This window comes from Aythya marila (assembly GCF_965140915.1).
Source record: "Aythya marila genome assembly, chromosome: Z".
NCBI lineage: Eukaryota > Metazoa > Chordata > Aves > Anseriformes > Anatidae > Aythya > Aythya marila.
Genome location: NC_139080.1, coordinates 53343193 through 53357204, shown reverse-complemented (window position 1 = coordinate 53357204; position 14012 = coordinate 53343193).

Sequence of the window (14012 nt, the reverse complement as noted above, 5' to 3'; positions counted from 1 at the left end):
CCTCTAGGTGCAGACATCCTTCCTAGAAAATTCCAGTCCCTGTAGCCAACATTTGACAAACTAAAAGAACAAACAATTTAAATTAGTAACAGGGACAGTCAGGCTACCTTTCTCACAGGTGGTGCTACTGACCCAGTCAGAGCACAAGAGGGCATGAAGGGTGTCTCTCTCCTGTTTTGCACAGCTACGTCCATGGCTACTGCAGCAAAAAACTTATGTTAGAATACAACTGTGGGAAGAAAACTAACGCAATTTTAGCATCTGGTGGGATCAGGTACAAAAGAGCAGTCACAATGCCTGGCAGGCTAGCCCTGGGCAGACTGCTGGCCCCACTAACCTCTGCTAATCCACAGGCTGTAATCAGAATTTCAACTCATTCCCAGCACAGAGCGTGGAACCTATGAGCAGCAAGGGCTGGCAGTGGATTTGAAGTCTATTTGGAATAAGATCTACTTTGTTACACTGAAAATGCTCGTTTGCATAATTTTGGGTTCCTTCTCATGCCCGTGTAGCACTTGAAGGCATAATCTGAGAGAGTTGTGCAAAGTCTCCACCAAAAAAAAAAAAAAAAAAAAAAAAAAAAAAAAAAAAAAGGAAAAAATTGCAAACAAAGCACTAAAAGAAAACTTCCATGTGATCAAAGAGAAGTTGTGGGGCAAGGCGGGGAAGGACGGGCCAAGTAATTCTGTTTTCTCAGATCTTGAACAAGTAGTTGCCTCAATCTGTGTATACCCAGCTGCAAAATAGTCTGAAATACGTGGCCCTTCATGAAGGCAGAATGTGTCCCTGACCACTAAGCAATGTGCAGTTGCACTACTCTGTCACAGCACATCTTCCAGTACTTAAAATTGCTATTCCCCTTGCAGGTAATTGTGATCAGGCTGCGAAGAAGCTTCACGGCATCAACTCAACATGCTTCAGCGCAGTCATTAACTGCATTAAAGTTTTGCTTCCTCTGTAAAATACATAATCCTATAGGGGAAAGCAAAACTCCATCTGCGAAACTGAGCCTGATTTAATGTAGTCAGGGGTTCCAAAATGGGTGGAAGGTAACAGAGTGAGAGCTAAAACACATTATTTCCAACAGGGAAGGGTGGGGAGTCTGGAGGAATGGAGACAGGGGTTGCGTAACTGGGCTGCTACTTGCACCCACAGACCATGTGCAAGGTTAAAGTCAAAGCAAGCCCATGAGTGTCCCCAGCACAACGTGGGCAGCGCTGGTCTATGTGATGCAGCTGTGTTAAACCCTGAGCAGATTCATTGGCCTCACACAATGGCAGGCAAGAGGAAGTCAACCCCAAAGTTTTATTTCCACTGCAATACTCCATAGGGAGCTTGAAACGCAGCACAGAAATGTGTTTGTGTATGTGTAAGAGAGAAAGAGAGAGAGAGCTAATGCTGTAACTTTGAAAATTCCTGTGCTGCCTTAATTCTCCTCATACAGGATGTTAGGACAAGAGGTCTCCCACCAAAAAATGTATTCCTAGATATAAGAAAAAAATAATAATAATAAAAAAAAATCTGCTTTTCTCCTGGCTAGAAGATGCAAATAAGCAAGAGGTCTTTGTTTTCACCCTATGAATATTTAAGTTTTTGATTAAAGAGAAAAGGGGAAATTAAATTTAAAAAGTCAGAGTGAGCTTCCATGTGATTTCTCCTCTAGTAAATACAAACAAGCAAACAAAAAGAATACTTTTCTCCTATGTTAAGTTTATTCAAAGGTTGAAAAAGAGGTATTTTTGAAAACTGCCTGGCAGCACGGACAGCCTGGTGACAGGCAAGCATGTGCTGCAGGTGGGAACGAAGTGGAAGCCTGCACGTTGTGGCTCTCCCAAACCCCCTAAGTGTGCAGCAGTGGGAAAGGTGATGGCAGGAACCACAGGAGTGTCTGCTGGCAATGCAGTTCTGGTAGCTGGAAGAGCTCAGCTGTAGGCACAGAGCTACGGGGAGCTGTGCAGTGTTTGCAGCTCTGGCTGCTCTGGCTGCAAAGGATGGGGCACCTGTTCCTCCTGCGGCTCTCTGTCTGCGGCTCTCTGTGGGGAGGCTCCTTCAGTCTCCAGAGCTGCACATGCGACAGGAGAAGGGATTCCTGCCTGTGTAAGACACTCTTTAGTAGCCTTCACTTGTTTATCCTCTCTGCTACTGTGGTACAGCTTGCTGCTCCATTCCCAGGTTGCCTTATCTTGCAGACAAGGTCCTCGCTCATTGATTAGCGCAAGGATCCGTTCCTCTCCATCCCGCTCTCATTTTCGGAGCCAAATGCAGGCTGCCCACCCCCTCGCACGAAGAGGTGTGGGCTCCAGCAAGACGCCACGCTCTGCCACAGAGCTGCGGGCCTGGCTGCGGGGTAAGCTTGCGCTGCGATTTTCTCAACTGTGCTTTAATTAATTACCACGCTGCCGGCGCTGCCTGCCAAAGTCAGCTTGCTGTCTCGCCAGACACATCTTTCAAAACGCAATGCCAGGGGGGAGACATTCCTGCAGCCCTTTTGGGGTGGCGGACAGGGGAGTGTAGGCCAGCTCCCCACTCATTGGCCATGGGGCTGGTGTGCTGAACACGTGCAGGCCCCCTCGCTGCCCCTCACGTGGCTCCCGAGCCCTGCCTGCAGTAGGCTAAAGATGACGTTGTCTGAAACTTTTGCAAGGTTACGAAAATGTGCAAGGGCAGGGGGGAGAAGGAGAGGGAAGAGCTCTTGTCTGGGGGTAGTGCTCAGTCCCAGTGGTGCTTGGGTGCCCATAGGGACATGAGTAAGCCCCCAGGTCTTGCCAGCAAGGTGCCTGTTGTTCCTCTCACACTATTTCCTAAACCAGTCTCTTTAACCATGGGAACAGAGCCCTCTTGCTCATGTCCCAGCACAGCAGTCTGCATCCCTGGCTCACCACAGGGAGAGTGAGTAGGATGAGAGGGAATGCATGGCGTGGCCACTGGGGGGAAATGCATGTGTCAGTCTCAAGAAGTGTAGCAGGGAAGATAAGCCACTTCTCTGGCCTCTGGGCTCCCCAGCAAGGAAGAGGATAATTGCACACTTTCTGCTCTTCCTTTAGTTTGCTCTGCAACGCTGACAGATGGTGTGTGGTGCAGCCAAGGCTGGATTCCAGCTTGTATCTCCTTCGGTCGCTTGCAACTTACTCAGAACATATTCCTCCTTGGGCTGACATTTCCATCTCATCCCAAAGGGGATTTGTTTTAAATTTTCACTTAAAGTTTAGGCTGAGCTAGCATTGCTGCTCTGGGGTTTCGCAACTGGTAAGTAAAAACTCCCTCCTGGCCCAGCACCCCTGATGTGGACATCCAGCCCAAGCACTCGTGGAGAGAGGGGTGTGCTCCCACAGGACAGGTCAGCCTACCTGCAGTCACAGCACACTTGTGCAGTGCCTCTGGTGAATACAGAGGAATCTTTCAGTGTTTTTGTTCTCCCAGGTTTTATTTGCCTTGGTTCCAAGCCCAAAGTTAGAGGGTTTTATTCCTGTTTGCATGCATGTGTGGACACTTAGGTTCATGCATATGTTCTCTCCATTTTTCTGTGCCTGCAGGGTTTGCATATAACTAGCTCTAACTTGGTGTGTGCTTATGGCTCTGATGTTGGCTCCCAGTTCCTCTGCTCAGTATCAGACAGTCAACAAGAATATGCCAAAGGAAGAGGGGGATTTAAACATGAAAACTTTTGAAAATGTCCTCAAGATTGTAGTGCAGAGCAGAGGAGACAAGTGGCTGAGCACGTAGTTCTCCAGCTCCCCTCCAATTAGGTGAAATCAGGATTTAGCTCAGGGAAGCTTGGAGCTAAAAAAGATACTGAGACAAATTTTTAGGCCTTATGGAAATTTAAATGATTTCAAGCAAAGCTTAAACTCAGTGAGCTGTCTTCAAACTATTAGCAGGAAGCAAGCCGAGTTTGTATATGCAAAATTCCCTTGTCAGGTCTATTCTGTTTGTCACATGTAGGTAGCCAATAAATTGTATTTATTTCCACCCACTTCTTTATTCACATTACTTCACTGTCGCAAGCATGCTGACACTGTAGGAGCGCATACCGATCCCCGTACCAGAGGTATTCCTGTCAAAAGCCAGACATGGGAACAAAGAGGAGATACAAACAAGCCAGGGAAGGGGAGAGGCTGCAATATCAAGATCCCACCACTCTTCAGGTGACCCCGGTCACCATGCAGACTGTGGGAGAAACATGAGAAATGGCAAACCTGGTTCCATTATCAAGGAGGGTTTCAGACCCTGCAGATGGGTTCTCCAAGCTGGAAAGGGATATTTTCCCTAGAGACACTTCATTCAGGGAGAACCTGTGAGGGAAGTATATCATCTTTGCCTTTATGGCACCAGATGATGCCAGCATTACAGTGTGTTGAAGGCAGCCACGAATCCAGGGGACCTTTGTTTTTAAAGCCCCAAAGTGCTCAGTCTGTCACTCTTTATGTGGAAGTCCTGTGTGTGTCACTGAAGGTGCTGCCAGGTGGCACACCAGAGAGGAGGCAAGTTCCAGCCCCTGCTAGGGCCTGGGTCCTGAGGGCAGCCCCCAGAGCAGAAAACACAGCTAGGCCTCATCAAGGTGCTCTTCACTGGCCAGGTAGAGAGCTCCTCACCAGCCAGCTACACAAAGCAGTTGGAAATTTGGCTGTTTGAAGGTCTCCAACACCATCTCCCTCCTGACTCAATCCTTTTGTGTCCGAGTGCTGAGCCTTGTAGGAGACACCAGTGAGACCCAGTTGCTGCTGCAGTGGAAACCACTGTCAGTGACCCACCATCTGGGCAACCCTTATCCTCTGCAGCTCCTGAGGCCACTCTATGGACTGAGTAAGAAGACAAGGCACAAAACCTTCAATCGTCCTGCCCCAGGGCTGCATACAAAGCCAGGGACTGAAAGAGACCCAAAGCTCAGATGTTCCTCAGCAGGACAGGCTCCTGCCCAGTGGCTGTCCTATGGGGATAAGGCCAGGGGGGCACGGAGTAGGTGGTGAGAAGCAGGACAAGAGCTCAATCCATCTCCTTTGGGTGCCACAGGCATCAGGCTCCACCAATATCTTCACCTCCTCGACATTCACATCTCCCAGCGTGTCCGTGAGGTCCATGGGGGGATTTCTGTTTTCAGGATCCAGTGGTGAAGAAAGCAGCCATGTGTGTGTGTTTATACACAAGTTTGCAGTTGTGTGGCTGGCAGGATGCCAAGCAAAAAATGGCTATTCTTACAAACCTTCCTGTTTACTTAGTATGGCAGCTACCTCAGTAAATGTTCCTGTGTTTAAAGCTATAAAGAGGCCATTCAAAGAACCACTAAAAGGCTTAGAAATCTCTGAGGATCAGACTCCAGGCATGAATTAGGTAATACTGGTATTAGCATAGCCTGTTTCTCCAGGCAGCTGATAACATTGTAACTAACCAAACTATGACATAAATTTGCCCCAGGAAACAGGCAAAATAGCTTTGTGGGTTGTTTCAAATTACTTATCCTGCAGGAATCTTAAGAATTCCTGTTAAATAATTAGGGACATGTGAATTTGATTTCCAATAGTCCTGATGCTATGAGAACTCTGGGGGAAGGTGGCTTTTTTAAGGAATATCGGCTCCTTTGTTGTTAGGTGAACTTCTTCCTCAAATTTTCTGGGGTTGTGATGTTTAAACTTATTTACATCCTTAAGGATTATTTTGTGTTACAGTAAGAACTAAGGGCTCCAGGCTTTCCCGTGTAGTAACGTAACTAGAAGGCTTATGACCAAAAATCTTGGGAAAATAAAATCAGCCAGACGAGTTCCTAGCACGTAAACCATTCTGGACTCACACAGCCAAGACAGGGATACAGATACAGTGAAAATTCCCTCTGGGAAGAGGAAAGGTCCCAGGAAGGTGTTTCCCTGGCTGGCAGCAGTGGGTCCCCATGCCAGCCAGCCATCCGACTCTCCCCTGGCCACGGGACAGGCTGAGCTTCCTCTGGGCAGAGCTCACCATCAGCACATCCATGCTGCACCAGGGCTCCAGGGAAAACAAATTATTAATGCTCCACAGCTGTTCTATATTTTTCTCAAGCACTGAGACTTTCCATAGGCCATTTTGATGACAAAAGCTGTTTTGGACAGCTGTTTTTTTCCCATGCAACACGGAAGGGCCTCAGTCTCAAGAGATCTCAGCCTTGCCACCCAGCTCCTCCTGGCTTCCCTGCCTGTCTCCAGCCCAGGACCAAACACTTTTCAACCAAGCAGCCATAGCACAGGCTGTCATGCAAAAGGCAGTTCCCATCTCTTCTGCATGCACGGACTACTGGCAGAGATGGCTTTTCCCAAGGACATCTGCATTTACCTGTCATGGGCTGCTTCTGGACATGCTTGGCTGCATGGTGCTTAGGCACTCTGGAGGATAAAATGCAGGACTGTCTGTGGCAGCGGCCTTGACCTTGGTGTGATCTTGGATTTAGGTCTTAGAAAAGCCACCTAACCCTGTCTTAAGTGCCACTGTAGAAAGTATGAGGAGATGCTGTTGCTGCAAAGCCCAGTCATTCAATTGCATAGATATTTTTAACCCTGGGGTTTTCTACAAAAGATGTGGTTGAGGTACACGGCTGAAGAGACAGCAAAAGCTGAGAAAGTACACGCAGCAGAAAAATGAACACTACTCAGCCTAGCTTAAAAAATGCTAGGCTTTATTTGTTTTGTTTCAAAAGACAAATGGTGAGGTATTTTTTATTTGCCTTCTGGTTTTTGAGGTTTAACATTCTTGTCTTCAAACTCTTCTCTGTGGCCATGAAGGCTAAACATTTACTCTTCTGTAATGCAAGCTGTGAGTCGTAGGTAATTGCAGGGCTGGAAGGGGATCTTACATAAACTACTTGCTTCCACAAGGCTTGCTATCATTCCTGAGAGCTTCCAGTCCTTTTGGGATTAGTTAACAAATTGTCCCTGGTTTTCTCTTGCTTGTTAATCTATGATCAGATTTACTGAATAATTCTTTTATAATTGTTTATGTTTGTCAACAAACTGATGAAAAGGCACTCACTCTCCCATCTCCTTCAACAGCTCATATCTGAATATTGAGGTTTGTCATCCCAGCCAAGCAAGGTTTTTTATTGTTGTTGTTTTGGCCTGTGTATTTTTTCCTTAATATCCCGAAGAGAAGAAAGCAGCTGTAAAGTAAAGGAGAGAATCAGGCTCAAAGGAAGTTCCACCTGTGGACATGGAAAAAACAGCTCCTACTTAAAAATTTCCCTTGCAGAGGGGAGAGCTAAACAAATTCTTCCCTTGTGTTTTTAGGACCCTGATCACAGGGGAGAACCACCCTGTGAGCTGCTTTGCAGGCAATTGAAGAGGACAGTCTCTGCCCTGTTTGGTGCTAGGCTGTCACCTTTATTCTCTCCCAAGATAAAGCAGAGACAGACAACAGAGCAAACAAAGCTAATGGGATAAGGCAAATTTGGGGCTGATTAGGCATGCTAAAGGAAGGAGTCAGTGCTCCATGGATAATTCACTAGGAAACAGCTGCAGGCTTCTCTTTCGAGGCAGAAGTAGAGCTCAGCAAAGTATTTCCAACCTAAGTAATTCTTGGCTTTGAAAACTTATGTTATGACTCAGTCACGATATTTTGCAGCTTTGTGCTGAATTAAATAAATTGCTGAAGATTAAAAAATAATGCCACCCAAACTTTCTGTTTTGACATTTTTAAAGCAAAACGCTGCCTTTTAAAACTTTTGGGGTTGGCACCTTTCAAATTTGTTTAAAAAAAAAAAAAAAAGAGAGAAAAGGAAAACAACTACCCATCTCTTGAAAACAAATTTGGATATTGATCCTGGTTTCAGTGAGCAGTTGCATTTGCCTCAGACAGGTATTTCATCTGCAAGCTTTTTTGGTTTCTCTGTCTCCTCTTGCATGCAGCTACTTTCCATCCAGATATCCCATGTAAATCCACAAGGACAGACTCGGCTGTTTTGTACCCATTCGAGTGCCAGTCTCAGAGGTGCTAAGCAGCTATAAACTGTCCAGCTGGCAGGGCCAGAAATATAACATCTCTTTTGCTTCTGATGGAACCATGCTAGCCAGAGGAGTACACTACACACATGCCAGCTTGACTGACCCTGGCAGAAAAGTATCACTCAGTGACAACTCACTTCCATATTTCTTGGTCTGTGTTTTGGGGATCTCTGCAAAAGCTCAATTGTGCTTATTCTGAGCAGGGAAGCTCAGAATCACAACCCTCATTAATCAGACATGCTCCCAGATACCTGGGACCTGCTGCAGGCAGGACATGTCAGAGCTGCTGCTGTTGGACTTGCTTTTGGACCCCTCTGGCAGGTCTGGATACAGATCTATGCATCTAGGTGTATGATTCGTACTCTGAACAAATGCAGGACCAGCCCTCCTGGCAAGAATGGGTCTGCAAGAATATGATACATTTAGTCTTAAATTTACCCAGACATATTAAATATCTGCTTCTGAGCTTCCAATTTCATTTCCATTTCCAGTTTCAATTTTTTTTTTTTTTTTTTTTTTTTTTTCTGGAGGAAAAAGCCTTAACATTTTAAAATGATATTTTTTGTTCTAAATGAAACAATTCCATCCGCACCCACCCACCCCCCCAAAACAAACAAACAAACAAACAAAAAAAGTAATTTTCAAAACTTAGTAATTACAGCATAAATCTAAAAATCTGGAAACCAAATCTGAAAATATATGAAAAATACAGATGACTTTTTTGTAATTTGACCTCTGTATAATCGTTGGATTTGCTCTGGCTGGAAAGGTATTTTCTTCTGGAATAGCAGACTAGATGCTGTAAATAATCTCAAAGCAGCTACTATAAACTTTGCAATAGCTGGCAGTCAAGTGTAAGGTTTCCTTATAGTGAAACAGGACCTTCTCCTAGCTGGTCTTTCTGCTGGCCAGATGACCCTCCTCCAGTGATGCAGGGTTTATGCGTGTGGGAAGAAAACCTGGTACCTCTTCAAGGAGCAGAGCCACGGTGTATCCCAACAGGGTTTGGGAAGGAAGTGGCTCGCTCTTGCCAGCACAACCCTGCTAGCAGATCTCGGTCCCATTGAGGCACAGGGCTGGGAGCACTGATTGACTTGAGCAGGAGACAGTATTACTTTCCTTCCAGGGAGCAGCTGAGATATGTCAGCGTGTGTATCTGTGCTTAGTTACTCCTGCTGCTGCGCTCCCTGTCGCTCAGTGAGCAATCCCCTTCCCCAAGCTTTTTGCCATGGTTGGACGCCAGCATGGAGAAGGAGCTTTACAGCGATGATGTATTACCTTGCCACCTGTCAACTGATGATTGCGGTGTGCATTGCAAAAGAGTTTCCAACCCCTCTGCAGGCTGGCTCACCCCAGGCAGGGGTGCAAGGAAACAAGTTAGCAGGTTGGAGGAATAGGAGTCTTGTAACCCAAAACTGCATTTGAATTTTGCATGGACAGACCTTGAGGAAGCCAGAGCATTGGGGAACAGTGTGCAGTGCCTAGCAGCTGATGAGTGCAGTAGGCAATGGCTGGAATCAGGTATTTCTCAGTGTCAGCTGGCTAACTGGCTTTAGTCACACGACTGGTGTATCTGTCAGCCTTCCCTTAAGCACCTGTTGCTGAGGCAAAATCTGGAGCCAGAAGGACAGTGGTCTGGCCTGGTGAGGCCATTGGTGCACAGTGCTTGTAGCACTGCTGTAACATCCAACCCAGAATTCATCCAAGGGATGAAAGCTGAAACATCAGCCCTTATGAAAAGAGCTCTGAAAAGAGACACTGAAGTTCCAGTAACACAGCAAAAGCCCCAGCAACTCAGCAAAAATGCTCCGGGTTCATACAAAAGTTTGCTATTTTCCATGTCAGGTAATCCTTGCAGCCTCTGGATAGCATGAAGGAGGCCTACCATTTACCTGATGTTAATTCAAGCAAAATCAGTTCACTAGCTTCTTGTGTGACTGCTTCTGGCCTTTCAAAACATTTAGGATATGTGGTAAAACAGCAATATGGAGTGTTTTCATGAAAATAAACTGTTTCTTACTGTAGTCCAAAATCCTGCTGAGAATAAAAGCCTGTAACTTGTAATTTCCACTTATTAATTTCTTTTTCTGACCAGTTATTTTTTCGCCTTTGCTTTATTCTCACACCACTACCCACCTACCAAGCACATTGGCAAACTGTAGAGTTGAAGTAGATTCAGCTAGTGCTTTTCTACTGGTAAGGTCTCATGTGATAAGTCCCTTCTTTCTGCTTCCTTCATACAGCTCTTGATTGCATGAATACACCCTTTTTCTAAATCTTTTTCCTGTGTTGATCGGTTGTCTGTCTTGCTCTCACTTGAGAACACAGCTTTCTCTTTCACCCCACTGAAATTGAACCTGAGCCCAAGGGTCCTTCTTGCACTTGGGTAAATCATCTCAATAAATCAATGCCTAACAACCCAAGAGAAGAACCAGGCCTATTCCCCTCTAGCCTCAAACTTGCTTAAACCCAAGCCTGATGTTTTGTTCCAAGACCTTACACCATCCTTTCTCTCCCTACACCCACATGAACCCATTGGAAAATTAACCTCTTCCCCAAGGATACAGAAGGGCAATCTAAGTCCCATGGGAGTCCAGCCATGACCTTTTTAAAACTTAGAGGCCCTTCCTGTCTGACACAATCCCCTGGAGGGAGTACACAGCTGAAATTGCATGAACTGAGCTTGCTTTGCAACTGCCCTAGCCAAGAGATTGCTAAATGCAACTCAACATCCACGGCTGAATGTTATCTACAACCTGCAAACACCATCTCTTTGCAGTGAATCTAGGGGTTAGTGCAGTTTTAGGGACAGTGCTTGATGCAAGGCTGCTGTGCACTGAGAACTGGAAACCCTCCTTGAATGCCATATGTGTGGTGTCCTCAGCACCTTCTAGACTTCCCATTCACTGCTTGGGTTTGTGCATTTTGGTTTGCATCAGGTGCACATATCTTGCTACCCATCTGAAAATATAAATGAAAGAGAGTGTCATGGTGGAAACTAATTTGGTTGAAGGCTACTAAGATGGTGAAAGGCCTAGAGGGGAAGATGTATGAGGAGCGGCTGAGGACACTGGGCCTGTTCAGCCTGAAGAAGAGGAGGCTGAGGGGGGGCCTCATTGCGGTCTACAGCTTCCTCGCGAGGGGGACTGGAGGGGCAGGCGCAAATATGTTCTCCTTAATCACCAGTGATAGGACCCACAGGAACTGTGTCAAGCTGAGGCAGGGGAGATTTAGTCTGGACATCAGGAAGAGGTTCTTCACCGAGAGGGTGGTTGCACATTGGAACAGGCTCCCCAGGGACATAGTCACTGCACCAAGCCTGTCAGAGTTTAAGTGTTTGGACTGTGCACTTAGTCACATGGTCTAAAATTTTGGGTCGACCTGTGTGGCACCAGGAGTTGGACTCGATGATCCTCGTGGGTCCCTTCCAACTCGGGATATTCTATGATTCTGTGATTCTATGATTATCTGATACCTTCACTGTGAAACCTTATCATGGATTTCAAGCAGGGCCTCCAAGGTGCATTAAGCTCTTACACAGAAATGCCCTGATGCAGCATACAGTTCTCACAGGGAAGCATTTAGCTGTATACTAGCTGCAAACTCATCACACTTGTAAATAAGACTTCAGCTGACTAAAAACCCATCACATAGTGAGGTCTGAGAGAAACAAGAAGGAAAAGAGAGTCTGAGTATTGCATCTTGTCTGGTTGCATGGTTTACAGTCCCCCTCGTAAAGGAGCAGTACTGACTACTTTAATCCCCTTCAGGCCCCAGAGAGTGCCATGGCAGACAGCCAGCTTTGCAGCCCTTCCCACTCACATGTTTAGCCCTGTAAACCCCAAGAGAGTCAACTGGAACAACTCTCTGGGACAAAGGTGATGCTGTTGCTATTCCTCCACCTACTCACGTCCATACCATCAACTTGTGGACATCACTTGTTACTTTTTCCCTTGCTCCTTATCCCTTGAGAATACAATTCAGCCCCCAGAAAGACAAACACAGGCTCTAAGAACTGTTCAGTTAATTCTGTCAGAGGAAAGTTCCAGTTATTTCTCTTGGATGACACATGACATTCAATGAACAAGAAAACAAAGCAATTTCAGGGCCCAATCCAACTAACAGAGTGCTCCTGCTGCATGAACATGGGTGTCAGGACACAGATCTCATGCCATGGCCAAGAGATTTCAAATTTTCTTAGAGAGTCTGAACACTTAACATCCATTTATTGCAAAACTGTTCACCTAAATATGCTAACCATTCTGGAAGAACACAGCATTAGTAGACAACATCAGAAGCAGGCAACAACTCATTAAAGAGTGAACTGTCAGCAGGAAAAGTATTTGAGTCCCTTCACGTTCCAGGTTGGGTCTAAAGACATATGAGTTAAAAATACACACAGCTCTGGGAGATCCATTACTGATTTTCCATGCCCTCGACAAAGAGCCCAAGGATATTTCTGGTACATCAGGTGAAGCTGGGGGAAATGCTTAAAAAGGAAAAAGAATCTGCAGCTCCAACATACATATCATTTGATAGGAAAGATAAAGGAGCAAGCTTCTTGGGTGCTACTGACAGGAAAGAGAAAGTCAAAATTAAGGAATTGGTGTTAATCCTGTTAGTCCCTATCACAAGCAGTTGACTTGCAAAAAGGAAAAAAAAAAATCTCCAAGCAGAAGACCATCATTGTTCTGCAGAAATTTCCAAACTCATGAAAAATCAGGAAAGAACAGCATGAATTGGTTAATTATGCAATAGAACATAAATTTCTACCATTCATCCCTAGTGTACAGTTAGGAAAAAGACAATATTACGCAAATTATGAAACATATTGCTATTCCTGAGCTATTTTAAATTTTCTTCATTATTTGCTGAAATTAATGCAAGCTAAGAAGTTCAGAAATATTTCTTAATATGCTTTTGCCTCAGAAAAGGTCACTTGCTGCTGAAGAGCTTATTCCAATGGGGACAATCAATACCTTTAACCTGTACCTCTCCCTCAACCACCAGGATCTCATCATCAGCAAACTAACCACAGACAGCTTATTTCACTGGAGATAAAAAACGCAGCTTAAGTGTTAAAGATACATGAAGAAAGAAATCCCTATCTTAAAGCAAGTAACCACCATTCCTACCTTTAGCTCAGACACCACATTCAATACCAAGATTGCAAACCTATCTGGAATAACTTTGTTTTATTTCTTTTCTCAGACACTTGCCATGCAGGCCTCAGGAATGGGCAGGTCAGGTCTGCAGGTCTGTGAGTCAATACCTATTTGTGGTGAGCTGTTAAAGAAATGGTGACCCCCCCCAGATCTGAAATACAATTATGCAGTCCTAAATTGGTGCTATAAGGACTATACGATGTGACCCCTGGAAGAAGAAAGAAAAGCAGAGGACAACCCCCAATTTCAAACTCCGTCCAGAAGACGTCAGTCACACAAAATTCTGGTTTACTGAGGTCAGCTAGTGCTTGTTATGTACAAAATATCTCATAAAAGTTTCTCCTGTTCTGTTACTCTAAACACCCTTTTAAAAGCCTAAACAGTTTGCTATGCCTCAGTTTCATCCCTTGGGTCTTTCATCTGCCAAACTGTAGAAGACACATTGAGGTCTGCAGAACTGCACAGCTGAGGATCTTGGCCAATTGTTTTTTCTAGGAGAGCAATCTCAGGGATATAAGATGTGCACTCTCACATGCCCCTGAAAGCACACAGCTCCTTGAAAAAGAGTGATGGCTACTCATAACCAATACAGTCTTGGAAGGACTTGCTCCTGAATTGAAGGAGAAAGCCCTGAAGCCCAATTTAAACCCATTCAAGGAATGGTTTGATAGGAAGCTGGGTGGCTGGTTTTTGTGCCCAAGGAACACCGGGCTTCGTGCAGGCTGCAGAAGCCCTTCACTATGTGCTGGGAACGTGCCTAGAAAGCAGGACCCCAGCCTCAGATGGCGCCTCCAGGTTCCAGCCCCACACAACGAGCAGCATCCGGCACACCTCAGGCTGACGCCGGTGCTCGCTCACAGGATATAAATAGAAGAGCTCTGGGATT